This window comes from Coenobita brevimanus, chromosome 92 (genome assembly GCF_032717465.1).
Source record: "Coenobita brevimanus isolate Jiangsu-jjx chromosome 92, ASM3271746v2, whole genome shotgun sequence".
NCBI lineage: Eukaryota > Metazoa > Arthropoda > Malacostraca > Decapoda > Coenobitidae > Coenobita > Coenobita brevimanus.
Genome location: NC_137045.1, coordinates 16,684,744 through 16,702,243, shown reverse-complemented (window position 1 = coordinate 16,702,243; position 17,500 = coordinate 16,684,744). Strand labels below are relative to the sequence as shown.

General features: G+C 42.0%; 1 protein-coding gene across 6 annotated transcripts in view; it reads right to left on the bottom strand.

Annotated features, from left to right (window-relative positions):
- LOC145412234 (osmotic avoidance abnormal protein 3-like) overlaps window positions 1–17,500 on the bottom strand; it is a 73,651-nt gene that overhangs the window by 40,774 nt on the left and 15,377 nt on the right. The gene's annotated exons all lie outside the window — the stretch shown is intronic.

Here is a 17,500-nt window from a genome sequence, read left to right as displayed (position 1 = left end):
GAGATCCTTTATGTAGAAGTGGGGAATAGGGAGGATGGGGAGAGGAGAGGGATAGAAGAATGTAGGGAGGGAAGGTGATATGGAGAAAGAGAAAAGGGGATGGCTGGGAGGAGAGGTAGGAGAGAGAGAGACAAGATGGGATTGATCATGTTTTTCAGTTCTGTCCTCATTTAACTCTAGTCTTTCATTCCATTCCAGTCTACCATCAGTCTATACAGTAATTTTCTACCTTACAGCCCTTCATTCCATCCTAATCCATCTCCAGTCCATTACTCATTCATTCATTCATTTAGATATTATCAAAGAAATATTTGTTAGTTTCTTCTTCCACTCCCATTTCTCCATTTTTTTTTTAACTGCTCCCATTTTTCGTTTTGATAGCTCTTACATTTATTCATTTTGTTATACCTTTTAATCTCGGTCTTCCTCGCCTCCTCTAGTTTTTCTCAGTTGTCTTCTAATCTCATACATTTATTCATTTGGTTATACCTTAAAATTTTCATCTTTATAATCTATCACTTTTTAAATCTCTTTTTCCACTCCTCCTTCATTTACTATCATTTCTGTCTCATTTGGGCCATTGATATATTCTCATATACCTCTTATACCACTGCTATCATCCCTCTCTTTTCTAACCTCGGTCTACCGCTCCTTCTTCTCAAATTGTTGTATATTACTTCCCTATTTCCCTTCTTTACTAATTTTCATTATGTGTCATTTCTAACCTGAGTCTTTCACTCCTCATTCTCAAAGTCTGTAGGTTCCTGGCTCACCATTTCCGCGAATTTCTCTCTCCTTCCTAGAGCACCATTCTCTTGGGTTTATCTGGGTCCTTAGCACTTCTTCCTTAGCGATTCATTCATTCATTCATTCATTCAGTTATTCATTTGTTTATTTTTGTTAATTTATATATTTACGTTAGTCTGTACTTAATATTCTCATTTGTGATATGTATTTTCAACATGGAAAAGATTATGTAGATAAAATACACAAAAATACTAAGTTCTTCACTATCAGACATCTCTACTAAGCGTCTCAATATACTCTGTACGACAACAACAACAACAGCAACAACAACAACAGTAACAACAACAACAACAAAAGGTCATCGTCTAAATGGAACCATAAGAATAATCTTATCCTTTCACGACCTTAGACGCCTCCTAAGCTTAATAATAAATAAATACGACAGACAGGTAGGCAGATAGAAAGGGTAGATAGATAAGTGAATTATTAAATATATGGGTTGCAAATAAAAAACCGTACGCAAAGAGTTAGTTTGTCATAATGCAGAAATGCACTTAAAAGGAAGAAGGGTGCCAGGAGCCTTCTAGGAACAAGGGAACGTGGCCCCTTCGTCTCCAACTCGTTTCTAAATGTCAGTGCTTAAAGTTTACAGTCTTTCCTGGACCTGGTTGAGAATTCTGGTAAAAATGATGCTGTTGGTACGGAAATAGTGGCTGTTTGGCCCTCACGTGATGGCACCGATAAAACCAAGCGGTGCCTCTGCCTGGTTATAGAAACGCACCTCAATCCCCCCCCCCCTATATCCCCAGAAAGGAGGATGATAGACTGCCAGAGAAGGGCAATTTCAGCCTCCAGTCCACCGGGTTCACGTTTCAATTGAACTTAGGGCTACTACTATACTAACTGCTACTACTACTACTACTACTACTACTACTACTGTTAATACTTGGACTGTCTTTGTTTTGCTGTAACGCTCTTCACACTCTTTTCTTTTCTCTCTTCTCCGTCTCCTATTTTCTTCCCCTCCCCTCCCCTCCCCTCTCCATCCCTTCCTCCCTCCCCTCCCCTCTCCATTCCTTCCTCCCTTCCCTCCCTCACAACCACACCATAAACAAATCAGTATCCATGCGTGATGACCGACTTACAGTGAAAAGTAAAAAAAACTCTTTATTTGACCTCTTTGATTATGTTTACATGTTCCCTGTTCGTTTTTCCTTGTTTGCTTGTGTGTTTGCTTCCTGTGTGTTTGTTTGCTTGTTCCCTGTTGGTTTTTATTTGCTTTTAACTTTGTTTGCTTGTCGTCTATTTCCTGTGTGATTCTGCTTGATTGTTCCCCTGTTGGCTTGTGCATGCTTACTCCCCTGTTGTTTGTTAGTGTGTGTGTGTGTGTGTGTGTGTGTGTGTGTGTGTGTGTGTGTGTGTGTGTGTGTGTGTGTGTGTGTGTGTGTGTGTGTGTGTGTGTGTGTGTGTGTGTGTGTGTGTGTGTGCTTCCTTCTTCGTCTTCCATACGTACACGGAAAGCGCTACCATTAAAACCTTACTATTTTTAGCCCAGCCACTCAATCACCTCAATTGCCACCATTATCCCGTTCATTACTCTTACCACCATTGCCAATACCACCCCTTATAAAAAATGCTATACTCGGTTTGTTTTTATCTGAAAGAACTGGACCACTCTCAACTTGAATGCTAAGGCGTCTTTATATGAAATTCTATGAGCCTAGGTTATGAGGTAGGAATGAATCTCCTTGGTTACCAGTCAAATTTTTCCTCCAGCCTGATTGCACTTGGCCATTACGGAGCAGAAATGGGGATTGGATCTTTATATAGTGAGAACAAACAGACTATACCTCCATCAGTCTCTTGCACTATGATTTCTGTCGCTACTACCATCAACATTACTACCACACTCATTGGCTTAATATGATGAACACTACTACTCCCTCCCACGCAACGACCACAACCACAACCACAGCCACCACAACGGCCACTCTTACCTGAAATCACGCGAGGTTCTGGGAGACTATATGAAAAAGCTTTGGTACTTCACACCTCAGCCACAACCTCAGCCACAACCACCACCACAGCCACATCCACCACCACAGCCACATCCACCACACCCAAAGCTACCACCAACCACCACCATATCCACAACCACAACCTGATTCAGCAACCCCAGACAATTATCACAACCACAGCTGTCACCAAATGATCCGTCACACACACACACACACACACACACACACACACACACACACACACACACAAAACCCACCAAAGCCAAAGCCCACACCCACAACCACTACAACTACATTGAAATTATCCTAGGTTATACAGGATTATGGATAAGCTTTCCTACCTAGCACCATTTCCATCCATCACCACTACTCGCCACCACTTCGTAGCAACCAACATTCCTACCAACATTTGTAAGCAACATTCCTCCCATTTCCATCGTTTGCAAACACCATTCCTTCTACCACCAATATTTGCAACCAACATTCCCTCCGTTACCAACATCTGCATATCAGTATTTTACTCACCAACATTTTCTTACTAGTTTTCAGCCCACTACAGTCACCATCATATCAGCCAGCATTCCTGACACTACCAACATTTGTCAAGCCATCAACATTACTGTCACTACGAACATTTGCCTACTAATATTCCCTTTTCGTGCCACACCACCCACCACCTTTTCTGTCAACGCAACCGACCCACAAATATTTCTATCACTACTCACATAACTTATTACTGTCCCATCTATAACCATCACAACTATGTATTTCTGTCACTACATCCCATCATCTTCCTTAGATCTTTTTTTTTTCCTACCACTTCTTTTCTACCTCCTTCATCCTCTCTTCCTCCTTATCTTTCTCTCTCCTATTACTGCTTTTCTCCCAAACCTAACCTAGCCTCCCATATTTCCCCTTTTTTCCTGTTCATTCTTCCACGCCACTAACTATCCCTTCTTCAGTCCTCTTTCATTATCATTCCATCCTCCTCATCATCATCTCCTTCTCCACTACCACCTCCTCCCTCTTTTCTCCCACTTCCCAACGTCTTCTCATCCTTTCCTCCCCGCTCTTTTCTTCCCGTACCTACAAAGTCAAAAGATCAGGAAGAAAAGGTACCACTGTGACCTTGCCTGCGTTCGCATCGACCTCTAAGTGTGATGTATCAGTCCCTACACACACTCATTTGTTTCTCTTCTTTCTCTTTATCATTCCTCCCATTTTTTCTCTCCTCCTACTAGTCTCCCTGTTTCATCCATCCTTTCTTTTCCTCCCCACTTTTTCCCTTACACAGGTTCCTCTGTTTTAATTTCCTGTCCTCTTCCTCTCTCCTTCTTAAGCCTCTTTCTCCCATCTTCCACCCTCTTTCCTCTCAGTTTCCTCTCACTTCCTCCCTGTCCACCTCTCAGTTTTCTTTCCTCTTTCCTTTCTCTTCGTACCCTTTTTCTTACTTCAGTTTCCTTAGTCCATGTCCTCCTATGCACTGCCTTTAAACATTTTTTTCATTCTTCCTCCTCCTACGTCTCTCTCTCTCTCTCTCTCTCTCTCTCTCTCTCTCTCTCTCTCTCTCTCTCTCTCTCTCTCAAGAAAAGGTAGTGTAATGGCCTTGACTGCCGCGCTATCGACCTCTTAAGTGTGCGGTATCGGTCCCTCCCTCCAGCTGAGTAGGGTGAGGGCCTCTCTGACGTCATCGCAACGTCATCACTTGCAAAACGCCGATAACTGATTGACAGAGGTCCATATAGGGAGTTTCATTTATTCTTTATTTTGTTATTATTATTATTATTTTTTTTTAGTATTTATTTCACGTCGCGTCAATTAACTAGACTGACGTACTGTGATTTATTCATGCATTTTTTTCGCTACGTCGTGTAGATTGCTGATTGGGGGGGGCCTCTCTGACGTCACCAATATCATGACGTCATCGCTGCGTCATGACATGAAAAAACGCCATTCCTGAAGGGACCGGCATAGCTGTAGCATTTTTTCGTGGATTTTTATTTTCACCTCATCGCTACTTGGAAAAAAATTGATTATGGGTATATTGAAATGGATATGTAACTGTTTTCTCGTCACATCATCACATAATATCGACAACTGGTAACCCAATGCAGCTAGTTTCTCTCTCTCTCTCTCTCTCATACAGGTACACTGAAATGAATATAAAGATTTTTTCAGATTTTCATGCCTACAGTAGCTATGTCAACATGTACAAAAACGACGATAAATTTGTAAAAAGTAGATATTTCACTAGCAATTTTTTCTTTATATAGCCTAACAGGTTTGAGGGCGTTTGTACTGAACTGGCAAACCCGTCATTTTTCTCCATATATATTTTTCGTCTGAGTCGATACATAATAGACGGGTTATACTTGGCTGTCACAGTACACGCGTTTCCCCTTCGATCGTTACGTCATGGGTTATAGAGAACGGAGTGACGTGCTGTAGTGGTTCATGCAGTTATTATTATTATTATTATTATTATTATTATTATTATTATTATTATTATTATTATGTAAGCTGGACATATATTTTTCCTTTTTTCTTCGTTCTGAGTGGCTGAAGTATTTTGATTTTTTTTAATTACTGCTGGAACGAAATTGTAGAAAACACTTAGATATATATATATTTTTTCTCTTCGATTTTTATACCATGAGCGTCAAAATGGACTGAGATTATTATATTAAAAAGACAATGAGAATATTTAAGCTGTTGACATGCTGCTGCTATTGATTGGTAGCCTAGACCCAGTGGAGTGGTGCTTAATATTACAGGGAATGGATTTGTGTGTGTGTGTGTGTGTGTGTGTGTGTGTGTGTGTGTGTGTGTGTGTGTGTGTGTGTGTGTGTGTGTGTGTGTGTGTGTGTGTGTGTGTATGTGTGTGTGTGTGTCATTAAATTCGCGGAAGTGCACAGCTTAGGTAGAAACTGAGATTATTTATCACCCGTTCACTGTGAAGTCAGTAAGTATTTTAGAGCACATTTTGGGGAGCAATTTTTTCTGCCATTGCTCCTGGTGTGGCAGAGAATAATGATGTTATGTAGTGATTTTCTCTGAACTCATGTAGATTCATTACCCCCCATCTCTCTCTCTCTCTCTCTCTCTCTCTCTCCCCTTTCGTGCGACGTGCAACAGTTAATAATCGTGTTTGATGTATTTAACACACCGGAATGCCGTCGTGTGTGTGTGTGTGTGTGTGTGTGTGTGTGTGTGTGTGTGTGTGTGTGTGTGTGTGTGTGTGTGTGTGTGTGTGTGTGTGTCTTCATGTTACATATATGTGTATGTGTCTGAACAGATGGAAGGTGGTATTTGTATTACGAAAACTCCTAATCTGACCCCTTCACTGGGTACATAAGGAGCAGCTGGGTAGAACAACAACTTTGCTACGTTTTAGGGTACGAGCAAACACAAAGAGTCAAATAATCTCACATATTAAACATTCTTTATTCTTCAGGGATATTTTTGGTGTCTCAGGCTTTGTACGTTCACATGACCCTAGTTACTGTACACATTTAATTGTACATATTCGGTCACTCCAGCTGTTAAACCCCTTCAGTCCTAAGACGTATAGTCAGAGAAACATCAGTCTTCCCAGTTTCGTCTGAAGAGAAGTTACAACTGGCGAAATACAGTGAAAACCCCATCTTTAGTAATGTGTGTTTCAAATGGTTCTCTTTCCCCCCACTATGTATTCATCAAACTTTGGAGAGTGAATTTTGTCTGTACTTTACATAATACGGCCATAATTATCAGCATTTTCTCCATCCTTTCATTATCGCCCAGCGTGTCAATAATCTCGACTACACTTGCCAAACTTTATGAGGTAATATATTTAGCGGCAAGGGTCACTGAGGTACAATGGTGGGTACATTCGTTAGGGCGGTACCCCGTCACCCTGGCACCAACACCTTTCCGGACGCGAGGATCATTACATAATCATCAGCATCATATATAAGGTGTTCCGGGACGTGTGTGATAAACTTAAGGAAATATTCTTAGCATAATGATGAATAATTAATGATGTATCCAGTATATAATATTCTTAGCATAATGATGATTAATAAGTGCTATATAAACCATTATGGAGATACAATTATTGGTGTTTTTATGATTGAAATGGTCTCCCTCATAATTCATCCATTAGATCATTAATAACTGTGGCTTCATAACAACTGAAAACTGAACCCATCTTGGTACGGCATTTTCTGCTCAAAATTGCCCAAGAATAACCTGAAATTTGTCCTACGTTTCCCGAACTACCCCGGATAAAAAAAAAAAAAAATACTGAGAGTAAATGTGCGTGACTGACAAAGAATCACCCAGACAGCTAGGTAATGAAGAGTATTGGGTAAAGGAGAATGTAAATCAGCGGGGCTTGGCTGTGAGTGGCTGGAAATTCCTATGTGCACACCATTACATACGACAGTCAAGAGATCAAATGCGACTGCATAAAGCAGGCTTCGCATGTTTCCCGGCACTACCCCAAGCTCATCTAGACTGGAACTTGGTGGACCGCAGGAAACCGGCCACTTCAACCAGGCACTCCCTGAGACGTTTTTATAAGTCTGTGTTGTAGGAAAGTCTGTATTGCTATAGTGAATTGACTGGGATAAGTCTGTAGTGGTGTGTGGGGCTGTATTGCTGTAGGAGCATACCGGCGGTGAATTATTTGTAACCATACAGTATACGTCACGCGCTTGAGGAACAGGAAACAAATGGGGGTTGCATTCTCTTGTGGTTCCCGGAGTCGACCGTGGCATCAGTGCCTGTCACCACCCCACCATGACATAACAACCACCCATATATAACACCTCCAGACACTTGCAATTGCCTTCTGCCCCAGTCACTATTTCTCTATGTAATTTTTGAATCGTCTTTGACATAGGTATCTGACGACGAGAAAACAGACCTTGGTACCGACGCGTTGCTCTCTTTTCCCCTTTGGCATTCTTTTTATCGCCTCCTTTCCTGCGGCTGTCCTCTAATCCAATGCCCATTCATCATTCACGCCAGGCACGGACAAGCAGAACACGAAACTACAGCTTTTCGTGACCCACACTTCCCCTAGGAAGCATGCAATTGTGCCATTGTAACCCACTGAATCCCGTGATATATTTAGTTTTCTTGCTATACCTAAAGGATTTTATCTGACTTAGGAACACCTCTCTCTCTCTCTCTCTCCCCCATTATCTGAGGTAGTAAGATCATCTGTTAGTTCACGACAGCACTGGACAGACATGATTTTTTTTTAAATCTATTTTCATGCTCACTTTTTCAAGCTGAATACTATTTTATAAAATAATTCTCTGGTTAAGTATGAATCATTTGCTATTTCTTTTCTTTCTGCAAATAAGACAAAGTGCATTCTGCCGTACCTTACCAAGTTTCAGCACAACAGGCCAGGGATCAAGGTTACAAATCCCGCTCAAAGTTGACCTTCCTGTGTGACCTTGATCTGTAATATATATGTTCTGAAAAAATGGCGGTACTGTCATCGGCTACCTGGGATGACTTCCACCAAATTTTGTTAAAACCGGAGGAAAACTGTTCGTTATCTCACAGATGGAACAATTCTCAAGACCTTCGTGAGAATAGTTCCGACCCGGTGAGAATAATCCTGCTTACCTAAAGAGAATAATTTTTCTCCAGTTCTAACCAATTTGAGTATGGAAGAGTTAACTAACGGGGCATTACAAAGTTTTCAAGGTTTGAGGAAAATAGGCAAAACATCAAGGCTAAAAGGTTAGCTAAAAGTTAATCACGTCCTGTGAACTTGATACTGAATATATCGTATTGTCCAGAAAACTGTATGTTTCGGCATGGGCTGCCCTTGAACACCTCCACCAAATTGGTTTAAAATCGGATGAAATGTGTTTCTTATCTCAAGGTCGAAACAATTCTCATGGTCGCCGTGAGTACATTCCGACAAAACCTAAGACGAATATATTTTCTCCGATTTTAGCCAAATTTGATGGAAGGGTTGATGGACTGTGTATAATGTGAATTTTATCTATCTATCTATATATACTGTATATATATATATATATATATATATATATATATATATATATATATGTGTGTGTGTGTGTGTGTGCATACCCGGTATACACACACATATATATATATATATATATATATATATATATATATATATATATATATATATATATATAGATAGATACCCGGTATACACACACACACACACACACATATATATATATATATATATTTATATATATATATATATATATATCATCATTATCAGCCGTCCGTTTGAGTATCCACTGCAGGACCGGCCTATCCCGACCGAAGTCGGGACGATACAGCCAATGTATCTCTACCAAGTGGCTTAGGCTGTCTGATAGAGATTGTATGTAGGGTGAGAAGTGCTTGTAAGTGTAATTGTTATGTTGCAGTGGCTTTGGATGTGTGTGTAGTCTGTGAACCAAGTGTAGTCGGCCCGCGCAAGCCGACTGGGTGCAAGCATACTTTATAGTAAGCGATACCGGTTCAACCACAGCACCCCTTGTGTCCGCCAATGTAGTACGTGGCCGGGTAAACACTCCCAAAGTTTATTACTCTGGCGGGGCGCGAACCCTGGTTCACCCGTGTACGGAACGCACACTCTACCACTGTACCACAGAGGCTCCATATATATATATATATATATATATATATATATATATATATATATATATATATATATATATATATGCAAACTAATCACAGGAGAAATTAAAGGAGCGACAGTGAGTACTTTCGTATATTACATCTTCAGACAGAGTGGTCTCACTCTGTCTGAAGATGTAATATACGAAAGTACTCACTGTCACTCCTTTCATTTCTCCTGTGATTAGTTTCCATACATATCTTCACGGTGAAGTCTCTGCATATATATATATATATATATATATATATATATATATATATATATATATATATATATATATATATATATATATATTATATAGATAGATAGATAGATAGATAGATAGATTGATATCTATATAGATAGATAGATAGATAGACAGATATGTTTGTTTGTATGTATGTATGTATAATATAGCTTAATTTCCTTATTTAGTAAATCGAAATCACTTGCAAACCCATTTAGTACACCGACGTTTTCGGTATTTAAATGTTGTTGCTGCTTGCAGACCATTTATTCATGCTTGATGGAATTGTTATGTATGAGGTAATGATGACTGCCTGGAATGAACTGTTATAATTTCAGATCATTTGCTTGAAGGGATGAAAAATATAAATACATAATCGTTTTAATGTTTCTGGTCTTATACAAAGCACGCAGATGTAAAGCAACGTCAACTTCTTCTAGCAGGGTCCCCTTCCTCAGCCAAACGCAGGATGGTCCGTAAATAGCACTGCAGTAGAAGGCAGTAGAAATTACCCGGCTGAGTGAGAGACGAGCGTAGGAGCATATCATTTGGACCACCTTGTATTGTTTGGTGTAACCGTGAATGAAATATAAGAAAACTATCATCGTGGAACCCTCGCTGCGTTTGGGGTTGTAACTAAGAGGAACTCCAACGCACTTGACTGTTATTGATTAGTATGGCCCATCGGTCTGTGCCTTGCCTGCTGACCTACAGTACACACGCTGCCGTGGATGACGTGCCTCTGTATGTCTATGAATAATGAATGTGTGTGTGTGTGTGTGTGTGTGTGTGTGTGTGTGTGTGTGTGTGTGTGTGTGTGTGTGTGTGTGTAAAATATTTGTGTGTTTATTTTAGTAAACAGTAGTGTATCAAGGGTTATGTATCTTTCCCATTGCCTATGACCTCCAGTCTTTTAGAAACTGTATCCAGACATTACAAAATGAAAGGATCATGAATATGGCTTTCTTCCTATTCAACTTTCCTAACAATCGACAGGTTCTACAGGTTCTAGCCTTGGGGTCTATTTTTTGTACAAGTAAATGTACGCACCCTGTATGTGTATGTATGTAAATGTACGTATTAAACTATGTCTGTATGTGTGTATATGTATGCGTGCTGTATACCATATGAACCCAGTTTGTTATGTAACCTAAGTGTGTAATGTGCTGTATGTACTACAGTGTGCCTGGGTGTAGTGCCTGGGTACTTATCCAGGTGTTGCCCTGTAGTAGTGATTTCGACATCTTGACAAACCATTCATAGGGTACACTTTGGTCGATACACCTGCCTCACTCACCTTTGCTTCATCCTTCCTCACGTCTGCCTCACCTCTGCCACACCTTTACTCACCCATGCCTCGAACCCTCCTTATCCCTGCCTTACCTTGCCTCACCCTTACTTTAACAATTCACTCCCTTATTACCTTGCCTCACTCCTGCCTTACACGTGCCTCACCCTTGCTTTACACGTGCCTCACCCCTGCTTTACACGTGCCTCACCCTTGCCTTAAACGTGCCTCACCCCTGTTTTACACGTGCCTCACCCCTGCCTAACACATGTCTCACCCCTGCCTCATCTTTCCTTACTCTTACCTCAACCTTGTCTTCCTGCCTCACCCCTCCCTGCCTCATCCCTACCTTACCCCCGCCTAACCCTACCTCATACTCCGTAACCACATCACACACTTCCTCACCCTTCTCTTCACCCCTCTGTGCCTCACCCTACACACGCAAACTACTCATTTCCCGTCAATATCCATCCACTAATCCATACGCTTTACCTGCTATATTACTGTTAGTCAATCAACCAGCCAAGTACCGCAAAAAATAAGAAGATAAAAAGAAGGGAAACAAAAATGAAAATGAACTTTAAAAAAAAAGAGGACATTCATATAACAGAAGATGGGAAAGTAGAGGAAAAACAGAAAATGGGAAATTATACAGAAAGTTTTTTTTTTTTCTGTCGAATTGTTTAAATCCAATAAAAAAAAGGCCTGTAGTAGAGGAATGTAAGAGTACTTTTATGTGAGTTTACATTAAGGCCAGCCAATGTCAGAGTCCTATCACACACACACACACACACACACACACACACACACACACACACACACACACACACACACACCTCCATAGATCACAGTGGGTCTACTCATTGGCTCTGATTACATCTGTGATGGATGCTACCTCGCCCACTGCACCCGTTTCCTTGGCCGGATGTGGGTGGGTCTCAGGGCAGTATGTATCGTAGCCTCTGATATTCGTAACCCCTATTCCTGAGCGATTTATTCTGCACAATGCTTCTTAGTAATCCAGTTGTGCGTTACTGATACAAACATCGGCCTCGGAAAATTCCTAACCTCTTTAACTCAGCGATTTATTTTGTACACCACACCTTAATAATCCTCCCGTGTAATGTAACCTGTGTCGATATTGAACAGATGTACATAAAATACAAGACGAATGTGTTACGTGGGAAAAAAAATAAATCGCTAAGCCAGTCAAAATACGGCCCTGGGAATATCGGAGGCTTGGGTGATGGATGAATATAGTGTGAGTTATGTTAGCGAGGCATTGTTATGGTAGTTCTCCTGCAGTGGTTCCATTTATCATTTCTGTTGTTCCTGGTTCCTACTCACTCCATTTGTTATAGTGTAAAACTGGGTGATGATGATGATGATGATGATGATGATGATGATGATGAAAGTTTTGTGGAGTTGAGAGAGAGAGAGAGAGAGAGAGAGAGAGAGAGAGAGAGGGGGTTTCTGTTACCTGGTTAGCATTATCTCTTATATACTAATACCTCGTCACGAACTGTTGTCTAGGCAAGGCTGGGATTTAGGTCAGGTCGTTTGTCTTTCTCCCCCTCACCCCTCCATCGTCCCTCCATCATCCCTTCATCCCTCACCCCTCCGTCCCTCACCCCCTCTGTTAATCTTCTCTCTGTCCCTCATCCCTTCACTCATCTCTCTCTCTCTCTCTCTCTCTCTCTCTCTCTCTCTCTCTCTCTCTCTCTCTCTCATCAAGGCCAACGACTGATAGGGAGTGATAATGATGCCGCACAACCTCATAAAGGGATAGTGACCTCAGATATAAATATACACAAATATACTTCTATTATGGCCAGTACCGCAGTCAAGGCTTTACCGGGAAACACACACATGTACGAATTTTACACACACACACACACACACACACACACACACACACACACACACACACACACACACACATTCTCTCTTTTCCCCCTCTGTCCAACTACGGGTTCATTTATCATTTCCAGTCCGGCTAAAGGACTGTAATTACCTGGAGCTACTTAAGGTTGCGTCACTGGTACTACTCTCTCTCTCTCTCTCTCTCAATAACCGTAATTCCCTCTCACTACTTATGGTTCCGTCTTTTTTTTCCCCTCGCCCGTGACCTTCCTCGCTAGTAACAGTACGTGACCTCGCTAATTCCACCCTTCAAACCCTTCATTACTGGAGTTCCCCCTCAGCTGGATAAGATATTTGGCATAGCAGGAGTATAATATAAAAATTTCTCGGTAATGGAGATTGTATTTTCAATTCTCGGTACCGTAGAAAATTTTAGAATCGAGTGAATATGAAATGTAATATGGCCGATGATATCTTGAAAAATAAGGGAATTAAGTATTTCTTGTAAGTGTTCTGAAACCTTCATATTTCAGTACGGTATGAGAAAGATGGAATGGGAGAGTGTGATGTGTAGTGGGTAGAAGGGTTGTTACGGATTGGGACAGAAACACCTGGAGGTCCTTTTGTCTTGGCCATCCCCCCCTCACAGGATGCAACGTCGGGCAATAAATATATGAAGAAGTCATAAGAAACTGCCATGGGGAAAAACAGATTAAATATTCGGATGCCGTGGAACCCTTAGCCCTAACAACAATATTAATAAGTACTCTAAAACCTTGAAATTCAAATGTTAAGATGAAGTTCGTGACATTGGCTCCTGTCACGAATGAGTGGCTTAGTGCAGATACCCTCCCCTTCCTCCTTACGTCTGGGCACGGAAGCAGAAATGTGTGTTATTCTGGCACAATTGTTTCTTACAGCTTGTGCGAGCGTGAGATGGCTTATCGAGGAATGCGTAATTGTGTGCCGGACATGGAAAGCACCAAAATGTTTTTTGAGACTTGCCCCGAAATAGGAAGAAAAAGAGGAAAGAAGGAAGGAAGGAAGGAAGGGTGGAAGGAAGGAAGGAAGGAAGGAAGGAAGGAAGGAAGGGTGGAAGGAAGGAAGGAAGGAAGGAAGGGTGGAGAAAGAGGAAGAATTATATAATAAGGAAGATAATTTCAGGGGAGGGAACTGATAAAGGAGTTTTGCCATATTGTGTATAGTTTGTATTTCCAGTCCTGAACATCAGCTAGACATCGTGACCCTTAGATCCCAACAGTACTCTCTCGACGCCAAACATTTTCCCCATACCACTACTTAGCCATCAGTATCAAACAGCCACAGCCTGGATCAAACACGCGTTCTTATGATCACCAGTTCACCATTCTAACACTGTCACTGCATAGAATTTACAATTAAAATGACACGGCTGTCATAAATAAATAAGTGCAAGTGCATACAAAAGTGAGCTGCGTAATAACTCATTCTTTTCTTTTAAGCACACACAAAACTGACAATTTATTTCAGAAAATATCTTGTGTACATACGATCTCTTCATGGTAAAACGAACTTACTAGTACACTCTTGAAAATCTTAATATTTGGTATACTCGAGAATCAACAGTTTTGTTTGAGTGCATATTTTTTGCAACTAAAAAAATAGCTTATCTAGATATTTAAGATGAATTTCAAACTTTGGCCAAAAGGAATAAAATTCGTTTACAGGAAGGCCATAAATAGCAATGGATTAAAAACTGGTGAGTGTGTTTTTGTCAAGCGCTGAAAGGGCTTGAGGAGGGGGACTTGCGTGCTTCCTCAATGAACACCTGCCGTACCTAGCCCTGCCTGCCTTATTCACACACGCCTCTGTCTCACCTCTCCCTTCCTCTGTCCCACCCCTGCCTTCCTCTGTCTCACCCTTGCCTGCCTGACTCATTCACACATGCCTCTGTCCAGTCCCAGAATCCCTGACTCATTCCTCATTCCTGCCTCGCCTTTTTCCTTCCTCATCCCTGCTTCATTCCTTCCTTTTCTCTGCTTTGTCGTTATCTTACTCTTCTCATATTCTCTCTCTCTCTCTCTCTCTCTCTTTCTCTCTCTCTCTCTCTCTCTCTCTCACCCTTGACCACAAAAAAAAAAAAAAAAAAAAAAAAACTCTTACCCAAACTTTGCCCAAGTAAAATTAGGTCATTAGTCAAGGTTGAATTAGGGTCCCCTTGTCAAGAGAGCTAGGGAGTGTAATCACCTAGAAAGCCTTGCAAAATTACCTCTTTTCCGCCTGAGAGCTTTGAAGTTAACCTTGGGGGTCTGTTGATTACACTGTGGAGTTAGGGGTAGATAGGTAAAGAAGTAAGGTGTGTGTATATAAGGAGGTTGGTGTGGGAGAGAGAGAGAGAGAGAGATTATTATCTCTCTCTCTCTCTCTCTCTCTCTCTCTCTCTCTCTCTCCCTCCTTGTTATAATGACTAGAGTACTGGACAAATGAGTGTGTTGATATATTTAAACTCAGCGGGATCCATTAGCCATCATATTAATCTGTCGTGTGGCGGAAGTAAAGGTAATTAGCGAGTCACAGGTAATTCACACACACACACACACACACACACACACACACACACACACACACACACACACACACACACACACACACACACACACACACAGCTTAATCTCCTTCTCCTCGTAGTGCATGCATAATCAAAGTTTCCATTCTCCTAAAACTTCACCTTTGCGATCCTTGTTAAGCATTTCTGCATAGTCAGTGAAACGTGGCTTGAGAATTCCGTAGAGTTTCTGCATTCATGAAAACGGGAGAACTGAAAGATAAAAATTGACTGATAGATGGATAGATAGACTGACAAGAGATAGATGGAGGAGATAGACTTACACACTGCAGTTCTACCACACCACAGCACAGTACACGCCACACCACACCACACCATACCACACCACACACAACACCACATTATATCTAAAGAAATTACCTCGCAGACCACCCACCTACCAATGTAACGTTATCACAGCTACCAATGTGACCGGAATTACGCCTATCCTACTTTCACACTGCCACACCACCTGCCACAACTACCACACTGCCTGCCACAACAACCAAACCTCCCATTACCAGCCGTCCTCCACACCATGCCACAACACATCCCACCGCACCTACATTCCACCACAACCATTCCTACCACAAGCCACTCCCACACCACCACAGCTACCACTGACCACCTCACAACCTCAGTCCTCCACTACATTACCACAAACCAATCCCATTTTCTACCACGCCACATTCCGCCACAACCATACACCAGTCCACCACAACCACCAAAACCTCCAAGGAACACAGCCACAATCCAGTTCCAATTTTTCCCTCACCACATTCCACCACAACCACACACCAGACTCGACCACAATTTCCAAGGAAGGGTTCTGCTTCACACCACGACCCTAAATCAAGAGAAATGGATAGCCCAGCATAAGGTTCCCATCCCTACCCATGCACACTAGCGGTCATTGACATCAGGGGGAGGGGAAGGGGTGGAGGGGGAGAAGGGAGGGGTAGGGGGAGGGGAAGGGGGAGGGGAGAGGGGAGGGGGAGAGTGGAGGAATAGGGAGACGGTGAAATGGGAGAGGGAGGGGAGGTAGGAAGAGGGGTGTTGCGGGAATAGATTAGGGAGGCGAGTGGGGGAAGGAAGTAGGGGGAAGAGAAGAGAAGGGAGGAGGACGGAGGGGTGAAAGGGAGATAAAGAGAGGGGGAAGGAAAAGAGGGAAATAGGGTTGGGATCGGGAAGGATGGGGAGAAAATGAAGAGGTTGGGAGGGAACAGAGAATTGAAGGTACGAGGAGAATGTGAGGGCGTGGACGGCAACGAGGGCGGGAAAGGGAGGTGGGATGAAATAGGAGGCTAAAGTTGGGTGGGAGGGGGTGTGGGGGAAAGAAGGAAGGGAAGAAGGGGATACAGGGGAAGCGAGACGGGAAGTCAAAGAATTTCAAAGTTTCCCTAAATGTTTCAATGACATAACAGAACTTACTGTACATATTTTATTTTGGTTTACGACTCACGGCTTTATTTAGAAGAGAGAGCAACCCTACGCAGTCAGAGGGTTAAAGCATAGTAGTACTTTCTCGCACGAACGCACGCTCTCTCTCTCTCTCTCTCTCTCTCTCTCTCTCTCTCTCTCTCTTCACACACACACACACACACACACACACACACACACACACACACACACACACACACACACACACACACACACACACACACACACACACACACACATTATCTTTACGCCAAACATCAACATTTTTCTTGCTGGCTAGTTTCGGGAAAGGAGCTGACCAACTTCCAATGTGATGCAAACAAAACAATATTGAGCCGGGAACCGAAAGATCCTGGGCTCAATTCCTGGGCCGATCATGAGATATTTATGCAGACTTATCTACCCCAATGCATTCTTTACCTGGTACTGAAAATAGGGACCTGACTGAAACTTTGACGGTTGCTTGTATTGTCTGTGGAAATGTCTGGGTAATTTCCTACTCAGTTACCCTTACACTTGTTTATTTATAAGAGGTAATGTCTTGGGTTCATCGTCCTTTGATTATATACAGTACGTGCGTGATCATTTATGCACAGAAGATGGAAAGAGAGAGAGAGAGAGAGAAAGAGAGAGAGAGAGAGAGATGAACTGACATACAGATGGA